Source organism: Protopterus annectens, chromosome 3.part0 (assembly GCF_019279795.1).
Source record: "Protopterus annectens isolate FY-2018-M chromosome 3.part0, PAN1.0, whole genome shotgun sequence".
Classification (NCBI taxonomy): domain Eukaryota; kingdom Metazoa; phylum Chordata; order Ceratodontiformes; family Protopteridae; genus Protopterus; species Protopterus annectens.
This window is the reverse complement of record NC_056731.1, coordinates 570,473,470-570,491,170: the sequence shown is the minus strand read 5'-3', so window position 1 is coordinate 570,491,170 and position 17,701 is coordinate 570,473,470.

Below are 17,701 nucleotides of genomic sequence, written 5' to 3'. Positions count from 1 at the left end.
AGATATGTTAAGGCTTCTGCAGATGCCGTACAGTGTGTGAATGATTTGTGATATCATTACAGTTTGTATTGTAATATGTTTGGGTGTGGGGGTGATGTTGGTGGGTGTGCTTAGCAAATGCAGGTGTGTAGGAACTGCTTTTATACATAATCGCTATGTGCATGAGGGTTCATTCCCTATTTGAACACCTATCCTTTTGTGGACTAATACAATGGTATTTGCAGGCTGATTCATTAAGGCACTGTTATGTGGTTCCTGTATAGCATGCAGGTGATGTTAGTCCTTGAATCCCTTTGGTAATGCATATGAATGTAATAACGTGTTGCTACATGATAGCTGTGTATTTCTGTCATAGATATTTGCAGTCATCGTAGTTGTGTTGGTGACTGACCCTATTTGGCTAGGGTTGCCACATTTTCATATGTCCACAGTGGGTCCTTTTCGGGACACACATCTGATTTTACAGGCTGACACAACCCCACAGTCAGTACAAGGGATAGAACTTTCCTTTCTTGCCTAATTATAATAGGTTCATAGGTTCATACTAGGCTATCTGCCCGAGGGCATTTACAAGCCTAGCCCATAGTTTTGTGGCTTACGCCACCCCTTTAGTATGGGGAACTATACCCATTATTTTGCTGTGCCTCTGTTGAGCAGTGACACTGAGGTAATCCCTGGGGTATATCTGCGATCTCCCATCCATTGGTCAAGATTTCTCTTGAACAAGGCCAGCGAGGTGCTCTGCCTCACATATACCGGGATTTTATTCCACAGCATAGGGAGTCTTTGGGTGATGAATCTATCCTCCAGCACGTCCTATTAATAGCCGTGTCGAGGTTTAAGTCTCCCGCCCTTGTGGCTCTGACGGATCTAGATTTTTGAGGTGAAGCATATTCATCAAATCTGGGTTTGACATGGCCTTGTATGTTAGGCAAAGGTCACCTCTGAGCAAGCGGTAAGTGACTGAATAGAGCTGGAGTTCTTTCAGTCGGGCAGCATAGGACAGATGTTTGAGACCCTTTATCCTTTTGGTGAGGAACTTTGTGGCCTCTCCAGCTGCTGCAAGTGTCGGGTCAGATACATTCGAATGGGGCATTGTACTCAATCATTGGTCTGATGAGTGATGAGTATAGGGAGACTATGACCTCCCTTGATCTAGATGAGAATCCCTTCATGATAAGGTGGGCAATGTAGAAGGTCTTCCTAACTACTTTAGCTACATGGGTGTCGAATGACAGACTACTATCAACCTGGGTCCCCAGGTCCCTGATAACTTCTTCTGTACTCAGTGGATTGCCACCTATTTGGTAGCTAGGGGTAACCTTGTTTTTCCCGAAGGGTATGACTATGCATTTTTTGGCATTTAACTTTAGGCCATGGCTCTGGCACCAGTTATCCGGTTCTGTGAGACCCTTCTGAAGGATATCTGTGTCAGCTTATTCTTGTAGCAGTTTAGTAGCTTATCCTGTTTCCTGTACCATGTAGGTACTTTAGATACAGAAATAACTATTGTATGCAACTATTACAGTACATATGGGACATAATTATGTCCTGCAATCCCAGGACATTTGCCATGTTTAATATATTTGGTCAGTACACAACCGCCCAAAGAGGGAGTGTCCCTCGCAAAGTGGAGCAGGTGGTAACACTATCATTGGCTCATGTCCACAGCACATATTTGTAATGGTGTATAGGCATATACACTCCATATCCTTTGTTCATAAAGGTTGGTAGTGGCGGAATGTGTGATTGCTATGGTCTATGTTATACACATATGTGAACACTTCAACTGCTGTATACGGGAGACCTATGGAATCCCAAAACTACAGCGTTCTGATGCACACAGTCCCGGGAACAGACTCACATACCCCACATTACAGACCTTGACAGTAACTCGCGAATGTAACAAGAACATGGAACACACACATGCATACACAGACACACTGCTACCCAACACATCCAAACAAACCATCCTACACTACGTATGAGCAGGTGGCCAAGCCCCCCTACACACCCCGTGTAGGTGTCTGCGCCCCACACACCACCCCCTACTTTAATATTCTACATCCTAGGTCACGCAAACAGACGCACAAAGCTAACTCGCAACCACACATTACAGTCCCCCAAGAACACACACCATACACAGAACACACACTTACGCACACTACAGCCCTAAGAAACAGACGTACACACAGTAACCTACCCAAACTGCAACACCAGAAGCACTGACTAACTGTCAATTAACATTGTGAGATTACACCTCGTGCATCTGGTGTTTCGGTACTGTGTTCTTTCGGACCTTAAGCCTTGGGATTATGTGCGTCAGTATGTAAAGCAGTTGGTATGTGGTAGGTATCCCATTTATATGTACCTCCATGGTTATGCAGATGTTATCCTATCTATATATCTACATATATATGTATATCCCCATATATCAACATATCTCTCTCTCTCCCTCTCTCTCTATATATACATATATATATATATATATATATATATATATATATATATATATGTGTGTGTATATATATATATATATATATATATATATATATTTATAAAACATACACCTTTCATTGTGTACATACATGCCGGTTTGTCCTATTTCAACACATTCCTACCTTTTGTGTTTTATCCTGTCAGTATACATGACTGCCATTGGTACATCTCAGGTATCTCAGTGATATGTTATTGTGATGAATGTGTACATGATTGCGTGTTCTAATCCTGGCAGTGATATCTTACTTATCAGAGCAGGCACTAGTAGTGCAAGGGTAATGAACGCACATTTCAGCGGTTATGTGTTCCACATGTTTATTCTTTTGTGGAGAACTACCTATATATGCAAGCTGTGTTTAAGGTATACTATGTAACATGTACACATCTGTGAAGATTCCTGTCAGGGATACTCCCCATTATTTGGAACTACATCCCTGATTACATTATACAAAACCCCTCACTAACACTCCGGGGAATCCTTGCAGAGTGGGTGGTGAACGGTAGCTACACCCCAGGGATCCCGCAAGTGGCTCTGCCCCACAGAGGGACAGTTAGTTGATCAATGGGGTGGTGACAGCAGACACAATTTGCCTATGCTTATGAGTGGCCTCGGTGGTTGGGCATGTATCTGCCTATGTATCTATGAACAAGTACATACAGTATGGACACATGCTGATAGCTTAATATACTGTTCAGGTATTAACTTACCTTGTGCCAATGGCAGTTGTGTGTACAATAGTTGAGGGCTACCTATGTAGGATGCACACAGCAGACCACCTATACATGACAATGTACAGGTGGTCGTGTGTGTGTGCCATCCATGTTTGCTGTGTGTGCAGGTGGAGAAGGGTTTCAGTCCATGAGTGCCTACACTGTCAGTGTGTGTGTGCCATATGTTCCCAATTTGCCAAGGCATGGGCATACTGGGCATGCCTCCATCTGCCTACTGAGGCTAGCACAGGGTGTTTGTGGTCTGAGTCCCCCTGTGCCTGTGGGTCCCTTGGCAATGGTACTGGGCTGTGAGGGCCTTCACCATTCTGTCCCTGCTGCAGCTGTTTCTGCAGGATCATATTGTGTAGCATGGCACATACTTTGAAGATGTGGACACACATTCCTGGAGAGTACTGCAAGGCTCCACCAGATATGTCCAAGCAACGGAACCATGATTTCAGCATCCCAAACATGCGCTCTATGATGATTCTGGTTTCTGCGTGTGCCTCATTATGGTGTTCTTGCGTGGCTGTGTGTGCATTTCTGATGGGTGTCATCATCCACGGTTCCAGTGCATAGCCAGCATCCCCCACCATGTGGCCATATGGGATGCCCCCCCTGGCAAATACTTGATACAGCTGTGAGGCATGCCAGATGTGGGAGTCATGACAGCTTCCAGGACTGCCAGCACACACATCCATGATAATACCCTGGGCATTGCACATGACCTGGCAGTTGATAGAGGGAAATCCCTTGTGGTTTATGTAGCACCTACCCTGCTCACCAGGTGGTGACTTGATGTGTATGTGCATGCAGTCTATTGCACCCAGTACCTCTGGGTAGTCTGCCACATGGTGGAAGAGATGCATATTGCTGGCCAACTCCTCCTGCTTTCGGGGGAAGTGTATGTGCTCATTGGCATGTGGTAACATGGCATCCAGGAACTGGTGGAGTACCCTGGATGCTGATGCCTGTGAGATCCCCATAATATCCCCAGTTGGCCTTTGGAAGGTACCTGCAGTTAGTATTCTCAAGCTTACACATACCTTCATGTCCACTGGGATGGGTTCCTTTCTGTTACTTCTGGCTCTGAGGCGTGGCTGGCACAGCTCAACAAGTTGCTGTATGATGGCCCTGTCCACTGTGTAACACTCTAATATCTGCAGATCATGTAGCCCCTGGTAGGTTACCCTGGGTCCGAACACTCGTCTCCTCCTCTGGTGCCTGAGATGGTTGTCAGCATCATCCTCCACAACACGGTCAGTCTCCAACACATGCTGGTGAATCAAAGCTATGGCAGCCCCTAATATATACATATTAAAAGTTCCCCGTCCGTATACACCAATGGTGCAGAGTGTCTGGGAATATACAAGTGTGTGTGTGGGGCTTTCACACCTTATGCTATTTTGCAATGGATGATGCTGGTGTAATCGGGTGTGTTTGTGCTATTCCAGCTGTAGGGTATCTTAATTATTGGTTTTACAGCAGGTACTGCTATTGTGGGGCCTTTGGTGTTGACTTTCGCTTGTCTGCAGTGATTCATCTATTTCTCTTTACTTCTATTTTCAACCCAATTCACCTCCCATTGTTAGGCATGCATCCAGCTGCCGCCTTTCTTGTTTTGTGCTTCCACAATCCAGGATTGTGTTGGGAAATGTGTTATGTAGCTGATCTACAGCAAGTTTGCTTTTTTCTACTATGACAGTTCTCTTTTCTAAGCTGTACGGCACCTCCACTTTCCTGTTCTGCAGGTAGCTGCTAGCAGCCTTGTTAGCTGTTGTCTATGGCCCACTGTAAGTTTCTAGGTGTTAATTACTCATTTGTACTCCAATTACCATGCTGCAGCATTTCCTTATTATCTTCCCGTATCCTTCCTGTTCCAGCTATGGTGCATGCCGGGCACATCTGTTTACTGGGTTTTGTGAGCGTTTTCATCCACGTTCACATGAAATTTTGGTTACCTTGTCTGCTCTCAGCTAAGCAAAGCTATGGCTACTTCCACACCCCTATCCTGTGGCTTTGCTTAGCAACACCCGACATGGATTAGCAATGATCCAATGTGCTTACAGATATGGTGGCGCGCTCCTCTCTTGATGTCATGTTTACCTCCATGCCACTCCTCGGTGTTGTAATACTATGCCGTGTGGTACATCCTTACGCTGGCGGGACGTTTGCGATTCAGTATTACTTGACTCATTTGCATGGCATTGACTGCTAATTCCTAGTTACCACACGGAACACTGTCACAGACCCTTAGAAACCCTTGCACCATGGTTGTGGTGTAGCATGCATGCCATTGACTATTATGGGGATATCATGAATTACGTTACATAACAGTTTTATGACATCTAAATATATTTTCATTATGATCCTGTTTGCGCACTGATGCACTGCGGTTTTACTTTGCTTTGGTGTGGCCATGAAATTAAATGTTATTTTTTATATGTTGTGCATGTTATTTTATGCCTTTGGCAATATATTTAGCCATTGGCATATATTAACATTATAATACGTACGTTTGGTCCACTTTCATGGCTCTGATTTTATGTTTGACAACATGTAAACTGTTTTTTTTTTGGTTTACATTTCTACATGCTTACGCTACGCCTGCATAACTTCATGAATCACTATATACCTTCATTTGCATGCTAAACTGCTGCGCATGGGGTAGTTAGCATACATGTGCTGGGAGCTGCGCAGCTCTGGCGTACGCTGGTAGTGCACATGGAAACAGCTCTTACCTGAATCACTCGATGGCCATATATGGCGCTAGATCGCCGACGCTACTCCGGCGCATGCATGGCACAAGCTTAATGAATCCCGGGAACAATGTGCAATCAGGAATGATAGTTATCTACACATATATCCATGAAAAAAATATTTACATATATAGAGAGATAGATAGATATGTGTGGAGATATATATATATATATATATATATATATATATATATATGTGTGTGTATAACAATATACAGATATATGCAACTATGTCTCTAAATGCCCATACAAACATATGCTGCTGATAGACCATCCATAACTTGGGCAGCATGCACAGTTGGATACGAAAGGACCCACGACACTCACATCTGCCCCCCCCCCCCACAGTACAAATAATAAGTGAATAGTACACTGCTACAAAACCATGATAGGCCATACACAATGGCCAGACATATAAAGTGATCTCTTAGCAATGCAATTGCAATGAGTGAAGATAGTAAATAAAAGTACAAACAGCCAGTAATTCACACAACTTCATTTTACTCTGATGTCTTGGCCAAAGCCTTCAAGGAGTAACGTATTACAAGAAATACTTGCCTTAGTTAGAAGAAGCAATTAACACTTAAGTACCTTTAAATACACAGCCTCCAATTACACTCCTCAATCAACCCCCTAGGGGATAAAGTATCACATTTAAAAACATACATTTATTCTGTACATAACAATTGCTCTTTTATGACTGTTTGACCAAGCTGAGAAAGAGACTTTTTCCAAAGCAGTACCTTGTAACCCATTACACTTAATTACATGTATATACATAGCCTCCAATTACACTGCACATTCAACCCCCTAATGGATAAAGTATCACATTTAAGATTTTAAACTGATTCTGCACATAATGCATCTTCTTTCATGACTACTATCCCATGGTGAAAATTATTAAAATGTACAGCTATAGAACTGTCTTCTTTCTCATCAGTAATATGTCTCATATATTCTAACAGCCTCATTTTAAAACACTTGTTACTCTCCCCCACATAAAAATTATTACAAGGGCATCTAAGCACATTCTCCATACACCAACCTCCTGAATGTACAGAGTCCCACATGTTGTCCACCTTTTCCCCTTAGCAGGAATGACAAAACAAAATAACGGTAGACCCTTCCTATCAACCTCCTACAAGCCTGACATAATTTGGAACTAAGGCCCACAAACATGGCCCTACTTGAAATATTGATGTTATACACTGAGGAAATTGCTAGTGTTACAGGGTTTGTTGTAACATATATTTTCTAAGGGATATAAAGTCTGAAACACAAATGGATGTTGGCATGTACTGATTCCAATCACCAGCGTATGCCACTGGTTTGCCAAGGACAACACTTGTCTGGGGAACAGACCAAACAAAACAGGCAAATGTCTGGCCATTATGTGGATAGCCCCTACAGTTGAGAGCTATGCAGACACAGAACTTTGTCAGACTGAAACCCATGCAGAAGTAGCATGTTCAGACAAACCCTGTTAATCAAGCAGTATTCAAAACATATAACAGCAATACTCACATTCTGTCCCTAAGTCTTGAATCTTCTCCACCATTTAGTTGGCTTGTCTCCACAGGTCTTGTTCTAATAGGTATTAGCTCATATACCTCCAGGATGTCTTCCTCACAGGTAAGGGAAAGGGCCAATGATCACATGGACTACTCAGTTATAGGAGTGTGCTGCCATGACATTGTCTATTGGAATACCTACACAGCTGCTCTGCATGCAATCGACAATTGGGGAACACCAATTGGTGCTCAGGCCATCACATGGTCATGAGCATTATCTACAAAAGACAAGCTGCCATCTATTCAAACCACCTCTGTCATAGACAGTCCATCAGTGCAAAGCTAAAGTAGTGTGAGAAAAAAAAAAAGAAAGGATAGATCTGTGAAATATCCAGAACAAAAAGGTATGTGAAGCAAGTAAGCATGTAATTGAATGCAGTAGGTGGTCTGTAATAATGGAAAATAGGGGTTTGAAACCATATGTCTCAACAAGACTTGCTGTACTGATGTCCTGCTGAACAGAACTGATGGTGATAGCATGTGGCTCTGTCTGAAGTGATCAGGCCAGCTACTGGGGTGTTGTACATATCCATATGTTACCTGTGCATATAACTATGATACATATTTTGTCTTGCAAATGTAAGACAACTATACAGAGCATGTGCAGAGTAAAATACTGCTGTAGATGTGTGTGTTGAACTGCATGTTATATACTGAGCTCATACCATTCAACTGTCCAGTGTTCTGCACACTGACCATATGTGTGCCTCATATTTGTAGTCATTTACCCATAGAATTGTGTTATGGCAGTCAAATCCTTGCCAAATCTATGAAGTCTGACATTACAACATCCCCCTTCATTGTCCGCTGGCTTTTCCCATTTTGGATTGCCACAGAGGATAATCTGTTGCCATTTCTACCTGTCCTCTGAATCTTGCTCACTCACACCAACCACCTGCATGTCCTCTCTCACCACATCCAGAAACCTTATCTGAGGCCTTCCTCTCTTCCTCTTACCTGGTAGCTACATCCTTACCACCCTTTTCACAATATACTCAGCACATGTCCAAACTGATGCACTTCTGCCTCTCCAACACTGTCCCATATCCATCCAACATGGCCTGAGCCTATCATATACACATTAATAAACCTGTGCACCGGTGTCACACCCAGTGCAAATCATAACATCTGTAACTCTTCCATGTGCAGCTCTGACCCCTGCCTTTTTGTCAATCCCACTGTCTCCAACCCATGTAACATAGGTGGTCTCACTGCCCTCTTGTAGACCTTACATGTCATATTTACTGGTACTCGTCTGTCGCATATCACTCCTGACACTCTTCTCCACTCTCTCCATCCTGCCTGTACTCCCTTCTACACCTGTCCTCCATAGTCCTCATTACTCTAAAATGGAGATCTCAATCATTTGAACACATCCACCTTTGCCAACTGTACTCCATGCATCCTCAACATTCCGCTATCCTCCATCTCATTCACACACAGATATTCTGTCCTAGTGCTCCTGACCTTCATTCCTCTCCTCTCTAGAGCATATGCCCACCTCTCCAGGGTCTCCAAAAGCTGTTCCCTACTCTCAATACAGATCGCAATGTCATCTGCAAACAACATCGTCAATGGGGACTCCCGTATGATCTTGTCTGTCAACCTGTCCATCACCATTGCAAATCAGAAAGGGATCCCAGCTGATCCCTGATGTCATCCCACCTCCACATTAAAAACATCCATAAATCCCAATGCAGACCTCAGTGCTGTCACACCACCCTTGTACATATCCTGTACCACTCTTACATATAACACAGTTGGACACCTCTCCTATTTAGTAATGATAATTATGCAGTACCACAACTCCTGTCTAGGCACCCTGTCATATGCTTTATGTAAGTCCAGAGAGACACAGAGCAACTCCTGACCTTCTCTATATTCCACCAGTAACAGTCTCAGAGCAAACATTACATCGGTAGTGCCCTTTCTATGCATGACACCATACTGCTGACCAGTACTCCTCACCTCTCTACATAACCTAGCTTTCACTTATCTTACCCATAACTTCATGCTATGACTGGTAAATGTTATGCCTCTGTAGTTATCACAGCTCTGCAAAACAACTGCATTCTTAACACCATGCCCAAGCACTTTCTCTCCACTCCTCATGCAACCTCACACTTCCCAAAATATCAGTAAACAGTCTGGCTAACACATCACTGCCATTTCCCCTAACCAACCCCATGCTTCCACAGGTGTGTAATGCGGACCAACAGGCTTGCCAGTATTCATCCTCTTCATAGCTATCCTTACATCCTCCTTATTAAGCCATTGCACTTCCTGATTCACCATACCCACATCATCCAACCTTCTCTGTCTCATTCTCTTCATTCATCAGCCTCTCAAAGTACCCTGTCCATGTGCTCAACACACTCTCCTCACTTGTGAGCACATATACCTCATCATCCTTTATCACCCTTATCAACTGCACATCTTCCCTAGCTCAGTGCATCTGTTCAGTCAATCAGTACAATTCCTATCATCCCTCCTTAGTGCCCAACCATTCACTGAACTCTTCATATGTCCATCCTCAAGCTTTACCACCTCTCTCTTTGACATGCACATAATCTCCACATACTCCTGCCTACTTTTCTCATCTCTCTGACAATCCCACTCCTTCTTCCCCAACCTCTGTCTCTGTATACTGTCTAGCACTTCCTCAGTCCACCAACAGGTGTCCTTGTACTGCTTCCTCCTTCCACATGTCACGCGAAGCACCCGTCTAGCTGTCTCCCTTACCAGCTATACTGTACTTAACCAGATATTTGTTAGCTTGTCACTGCTACCCAGTGCCTGTCTGAACTCTTCTCTGAACTCCACCTTACATGCACACTTTTCCAATTCACACCATTTGATCCCTGGTGCTGCCCTCACACTCCTCCTCATCTCGATCACCAACATAATCTCACATACCAACATTCTCTGCTGCCTAAACACACTTTCCCTTGTCACCATTTTACAGTCTCCACTTTCCTTCAAACTGGCCCTCCTACATTGGATATATTCCACCTGTGGGCATCTTGCTCCATTCTTGTATGTCACCCTATGATCCTCCCTCATGTTATAGTGCATATTCACCACAGCCATGTCCATCCTTTTTGCAAAATACACTACCATCTCACTGTCTACACTCCTATTAACACCATACATACCAATCAATCCCCATCACCAACATGCCCATTGACATCTGCTGCAATGACTATTCTGTCACCCTTTGGTACAGTCATCACCACGTCATCCAATCAATGTGACATTTCTCTTACTCATCCATCGCACAGCCAACTTGCATAGTATATGCACTAACAACAGTCATCATTACATCAGCTTACAGCTTTAGAAACATCAACCTATCAGACACTTATGTCATCCTCCAAAAAACACTCTTGGCATACTGTTGCTTCAGCAGAAGCCCTAACCCCTTCCACCTCCAGTCCACACCTTGATAGCACAATTATGACCTGCCTACCATACACCCAGTCATAATCCCCTTCAGTGTGATCTCTTGCACACACACACAATATATCAACCATCCCCTGGCCATCATATCAGTTAGCCTGGTCCCTATATCATTCATACTGCCAACATTAACAATTCTTACCCTCAATACCACCCTCCTGGCCTTTCCCCTCTCTTCCTGCCATATGACTGTTGGACATCCTCCAGGGGATGCTTGTCAGTGCAAAGGCTACTGTGCTATTGAATAACTCAAGTATGTTACAGCAATATTGAGACACTGTCACTGATTTTGTTCCATTGCACCCATGTATGCATGGCATCCTACAGATGTTGCTGTAACAGGTTGAGCGGGATGACTGCGCAGCAAGAGTGTGAATTTATTGCACCATACAGACATAGAACATAAATGTATGTGAGGTATTAGCTATGCACATGTTAGTATGAGTAGGTACATATGTCCACCTCAAGAAAACAGACATGGAATGCAAAATGTCAGTTAAAACACTGTACCTGTTGTACATGTGTGTAATCTTAGTTACTATGCACCCAAAAGAGTAACATTTCTACAGCTACTGGTTGTTGCATTGCCCTGACACAGCCATGGTTAATACAAAAAGCATGATTATCATTACTAAATAGGAGAGGTGTCCAACTGTGTTAAAACTTTGTATCCATGCCCACTACAAACAACAGACTGAACACATACATGGTTGTATGGACTCAGCAATACCTTACTTGTCATACCTGCCTCCACCAATGTAGAGTAATTCCCTTTGCTGGACAGCAGCATTACACAAACCACAGGCTTGGTCCCTATAGTGGCTGTCCAGAGCAAAGTAGGGGCAGGAACCAACCTGGCATCATGTCAGTCATTGTCTGAACAAGCATATAAGGTCACAGGTGGATTACTGTAAGGTTAACTATGAGTACAAATTGGAGGCATCCACCAGGGACAATGACACGGCTATCTTCCCATATGTCTGCAATCTTGGAGGCAACATACCAACCCAACCTGTAATGGTGGCCAATCAGATCACATATACACACAACATAGCTACAGGCAACCTGATGCAGATAGGGTTAGGCAGACATCCCCCTGGCTCAGCATCACTATTGGTGGATATGTACTACACCCACACCCATCCCCTCATCACCAGTGAGCAAGTACATATTGCCTACTGAAAGGCAACAAATGTAAGTATCCATGGGATGTCATATCATTCCTGTCTGCATCCTACATGAACTCAGGCATGTGCTCCCAGCTGCATTATACACTGTAGTCACATCAAGCTGCAGCACCATCCACACACCATCCACATGGAAGATGGCTAATGTCATCCATTTACACAGACTGGAATGAGGAATGGTGGATTAAGCAAACAACTTGCCCTCACTGCGGGCAATATGACTCATCAGGACCAAGAGTGCAATGCAAGCTGATACTGTGCTGATAGATTCAGAGGTATGGTGTGGTTGTGAGTGGTGGCTACTGGTATGGTTGTGATAGTTGGCTACTGGTATTCAAGGTACATGTGTAGGTACTGGACATATGTTGGCAAATGTATGGGGTCCTGTGATGTGTTAACCTGTTACTGTCTACCAGGTGCAATGTCACATCACTGGCGGGAGACCTTTTCACCAGTGGAATGCAACCTGATAATGGAAGCCATAATACAGAACCACACAGTACTGTTGGGCCAAAGCCAGCAACCTCTGTGGGAGAGGACCACCCTGTTGGATGACTCTGTCCACAGGGTAAATTAGATGGGCCTGCACTCACGTACATATAAGCAGGTGCAGCATCATGCCACCAACCTCATACTTCATGCCCAGCAAAGGGCTGCTGTCATGGCCAGGGACCCAACAACCACAGGTGGGAGCCCAGCCATGCAACCTCCACTGACACCAAATGAGGAGCTCGTTGCCAAGCTTGGGCCACCCATAACAGTACAACACCAGGGTACAAAGCCCCACTTGCTGGAGGTGGTTGGCACCCCACACAAGGGACAAGGAGCGTGCAGGTAAGGTCTCAGTGGGGATTAGTAGACTACTGTATGAGACATACTTGTATCTGTCCAGTATCTACATCCATGTGACAGGTCAGATTGCAGTTGTGGATGGGGATTTCTAATGCACAGAAGTGCAAATCTATTGTGAAGGACAGCAAATTGTGTAGTATTGGGTGTTGTACTGTAAATGTGCAGACATGCTATATCCATCCTTTACCAAGGGCACATGTGAGTCTGCTGACAATACCTCTCTCCCACAACTACATAGGTCACTCTGGTCTGCATATGGGACAACAGCCTGAAGCTAGTGAGTATGGAATTGTTCTGTTGTGCTTTGGCAATACCCCAGGCATGTGGAGGGCATGCAAGTTACCATGCACACAACTATGACTAATAGCTATATTGCTTTATGTGCATGTTCACTTGTGGTGGAGTTTATTGTATTGCATCACAGTGGTCACCACAAGGGCCTATCTGAAGAGAATGTAACATTCCTGTAGCATACCTCACAACCTGTCAGTGCAAGACGTCTGGACAGACACCAGCAAAATGTGTTGGACAGACTGACTAAGGTAGAGTAAACAGAAGAAGAAGAACATGTGTGTAACATTACTGCTATACAGTGCATATAAATTGTATACACACACTTGTTAAGATGCCATTTGTTTTTGATATATACTGACTGAGACCACAATATGTTAGTCCACACCTTTCCCAACCTTTAATGTGACCCATGACATGGAAAATTCACTTGTAAAACCAATCATCTGGACTACTGTATTGCAGCTACAAGCCTGGACAAGTGTGAGTGTGATGGTAGCAAGCATTGTATCAGTATGCTGTTTCAGTCAGGTATGATGATGGATGCTGTCATATGTGTCAGTACACTCACTGTGGCCTATTTGGCAACTATATCACATACATGGGCATTGTTAAGGCAGACAGAGCACTAATATGTTCCAAACATCAGGATGTTCCAGACACATCTGTACAGAGGACTGGTATGGCCTGTACAATGGTTTCACAAGCTGCATGTGAGACAGATGCCATTAACACACTATATAAAGTAATGGCATCAGGAGATGGTCACCTGCCATGTATGGTACACACATCAAAATGGTATCAGCCACACAAGATATGATATACACACACACACACACACACACACACACACACACACACACACACACACACACACACACACGCACACACACCCACACACACACACACACACACACACACACACACACACCACTGTTGAGATTAGAACTTCTACCTATCTATGTCTGCTAGAGTGTTGCACAGTTATCAGACGTGCCATGGAACTTACACAATTTCACCTCCTCCAAAGGTACTTGTAAGGTGAATGACATCAACAGGACTACTAAATTAGGATGAGTATGGTGGCACACAACTAAAAATGGTATAGCCTTCACAGTACATGATTCTCACACAAACACACACAATAGCCAGTATTGGGAAAAGAACTCCTGCCTATCTACTTATTTGTATTATGGTATAACACAGTTAGCAGATGCATCATGCAGCTTACACAATTTCATCTTGTCCAAGGGTACTTTAAGATGAATGACAACAGCAGCACTAGTAAAGTAGGGTGGGGGAAGTGTAATGGGTAGTACACAAATCAAAATGGTATAAACCACACAGTATCTGATTCACACACACACATACACACACACACACACACACACACACACACACACACACACACACACACACACACACACACACACACACACACACACACACACACACACACACACACACACACACACACACACACACACACACACACACACATATAGTTTCCAGCACTGGGATCAGAACTCCTGCCTACTTAGTTATTTCTACTACACTGTTACGCAATTATCAGACACACCACGGAGCTTACATAATTTCACCTCTTCCAAAGGTACTTGTAAGGTGAATGACATCAACAGGACTAATAAATTGGAGTGAGGTGAAGTGTAAAGGGTGGTACACAAGTCAAAAATGGTATAGCCCACACAGTACATGATTCTCACACTCACACACACACACACACACACACACACACACACACACACACACACACACACACACACACACACACACACACACACACACACACACAGTTGCCAGTATTGGGATGAAAACTACTGCCTATCTAGTTATATCTACTATAGTGTTATGCAGTTGTCAGACGTGCCATGGAGCTTATACAATTTCACCTACTTCAAATGTACTTCTAAGGTGAATGACATCAACAGGACTAGTAAATTGGAGTAAGGGGAAGTGTAAAGGGTGGTACACAAGTTAAAATAGTATAACCCACACAGTACATCATTCAAACACGCACACACACACACACACACACACACACACACACACACACACACACACACACACACACACACACACACACACACACACACACACATACACACACATACACACACACACACATACACACACACACACCCACACTTGCCAGCATTGATATTAGAACCCTATGCAGTTATTTGTACTATAGTGTTATACAATTACTGCACACACTACAGAGCTTACTGGACTTACAACTGGCCCAAAGGTGCTGATAACTGCACAGCTGAGGTAAAGTATTACAGGTGGCAGGAAGTCTGCCTTCATTTTCTACCATACATCTTGCTAGTTCTTGCTGTCTTGCACTTCAAATAACATTATAGCTTTTCACTTCAACAGGTTATTGTATCAATAAGTGTATCACACCTGGGAGCCATCATCAGTACTTGTTCATCATGGAATTAGTTCCAGTACTTACTACTTATGACCACCCCTTCTGGCATGATTGAAGTGTGGTTTTCTGTGCTTTCACCCATTAACCTGGTGCAGTTGTCCATTCTAACACACTGTTGCAACTGCCTCATGTTCACAGACAACCCTCTCCTCTATCCTCCAAACACTCAGACCAGTGAGAGTTATCCCTATATCACCAAATGTGGAAATGTGCACTCTCCAGCAAAGACTGGACTTGCTGGTCAAGAGGATGATATCAACACCTGCACCACACCATGTGGACCACATAGCTTGCCACAACACCCACTCTGACAGCCCTGACATACACCGAAAAGCCACACACCCACCTTCACAGAGGCATGCAATGGACATTTACACAAACAGCACAGACCAGGAAGACAGACACCGACTCAAACACCATGACATAGCACATGCCAAAGGATACATATGTCATCTGCACAGTGTGCCTCTTCAACCTAAGCTCCTAAGGCCCTGCGGCACACATATGTCCCACTGTCTATGTTGGCTATGGAGGAGGTAACAGCCAACTGTCTGTCACGGGCCTGCATCCAACACATGACATACCAAGTCAGGCCACATCACAACAGCTACAAGTATCACTCTGTCATCATCCATGTGGGTGTGAATGACCTGAGACACACCTCCCTGGGCTACATGACAAGACACATGGTTGAACACTCAAATTATGTGCTCCAGGCAGGTATGACAGTAGTCCTGAGCAGTATATTGTCATCACTCAGAATTATGTTGTAGTACTATCAACAGATAATTGACTGCAACATTGGCGTACATGTTGTGTGTCATTCTCAGGGGATCCAGTATCTCTCTGCTTGGGATAGCATGGTTGACAGACCTCAATGCCTTGCCAGAGATGTCCTAAATCTGTCAGCCCTGGGTTTCCAGGTACAGGGTAAGTGTCTTGTCACTCCTATAGTGCCTTATTAGGCAGTGGTCCAAATCAAGTTACCACCGTAACAGCTAGACATGTATGCAATCTGAGGGTCATGCTGCTCAACAGTAGGCATCTAACCGTCAAGATGCAGTCACTCAAAGCACTGTTCAGGAGTCCAGCCCAACACAGAGGAACTCTGGCTGACCAAGTTCACAGAGGACTGCAAGCTGTGAGCTATTATGATCTCCACAAGTGATGCAGGCATCCTACAGAAAGTCCTCACTGAGACCAATGAGTGGTGTGGAAACCATGCCCAGAAGCTTAACACCACAAAATGCATCATCATCCCTTGAGTAAAACACTCAGTTCCCAGTAAGTTCCACATCAATGGGAGCCCGATAAACACTGTAGGCATTATAAGAGATCTGGGGACACAGGTTGATAGCAACTTCTCCTTCAAGCACCACATTGCCACTGTGGCATATTGCATTACCAAGGGTTTTGCATACAGGAAGACAGAGGTAATTACCTCTGTCTACTTTTCCCTCATTATACCACTCCCCAAGTATTAAGGCCTGTTTGTCATGTACCTCACTAGACACGTGCTACATCTGGAGAAGCCACAGAGGCACCTCACAAAGGGGTTCCTAGGCATTAAACACATATCCTACACAGATAGGCTCAAAAGACCCAAGCTATTTTATGTGTCATATCACCCATTTAGCAGCTATCTGCACTTGACTTACAAAGCCATGTCTGACTCAGCTGGTTTAGAAATGCTACATCTAAATCCATCCACACCACACACTCTAGAGACCTCTACCACAGTACCACAATCACCACAACATGCTGGTGGGACAGGTCTCTCACCAAGAGTCTGCACATGCCCTGGAATACACTTTCCATACATGTAATGCAGAGCACCTAGCTGACCCTGTTCCAGAGAAATCTTGATGAGTGGATGGGTAATAGACAGTTCAACCCAAGAATCACTGCAGTGGCTAT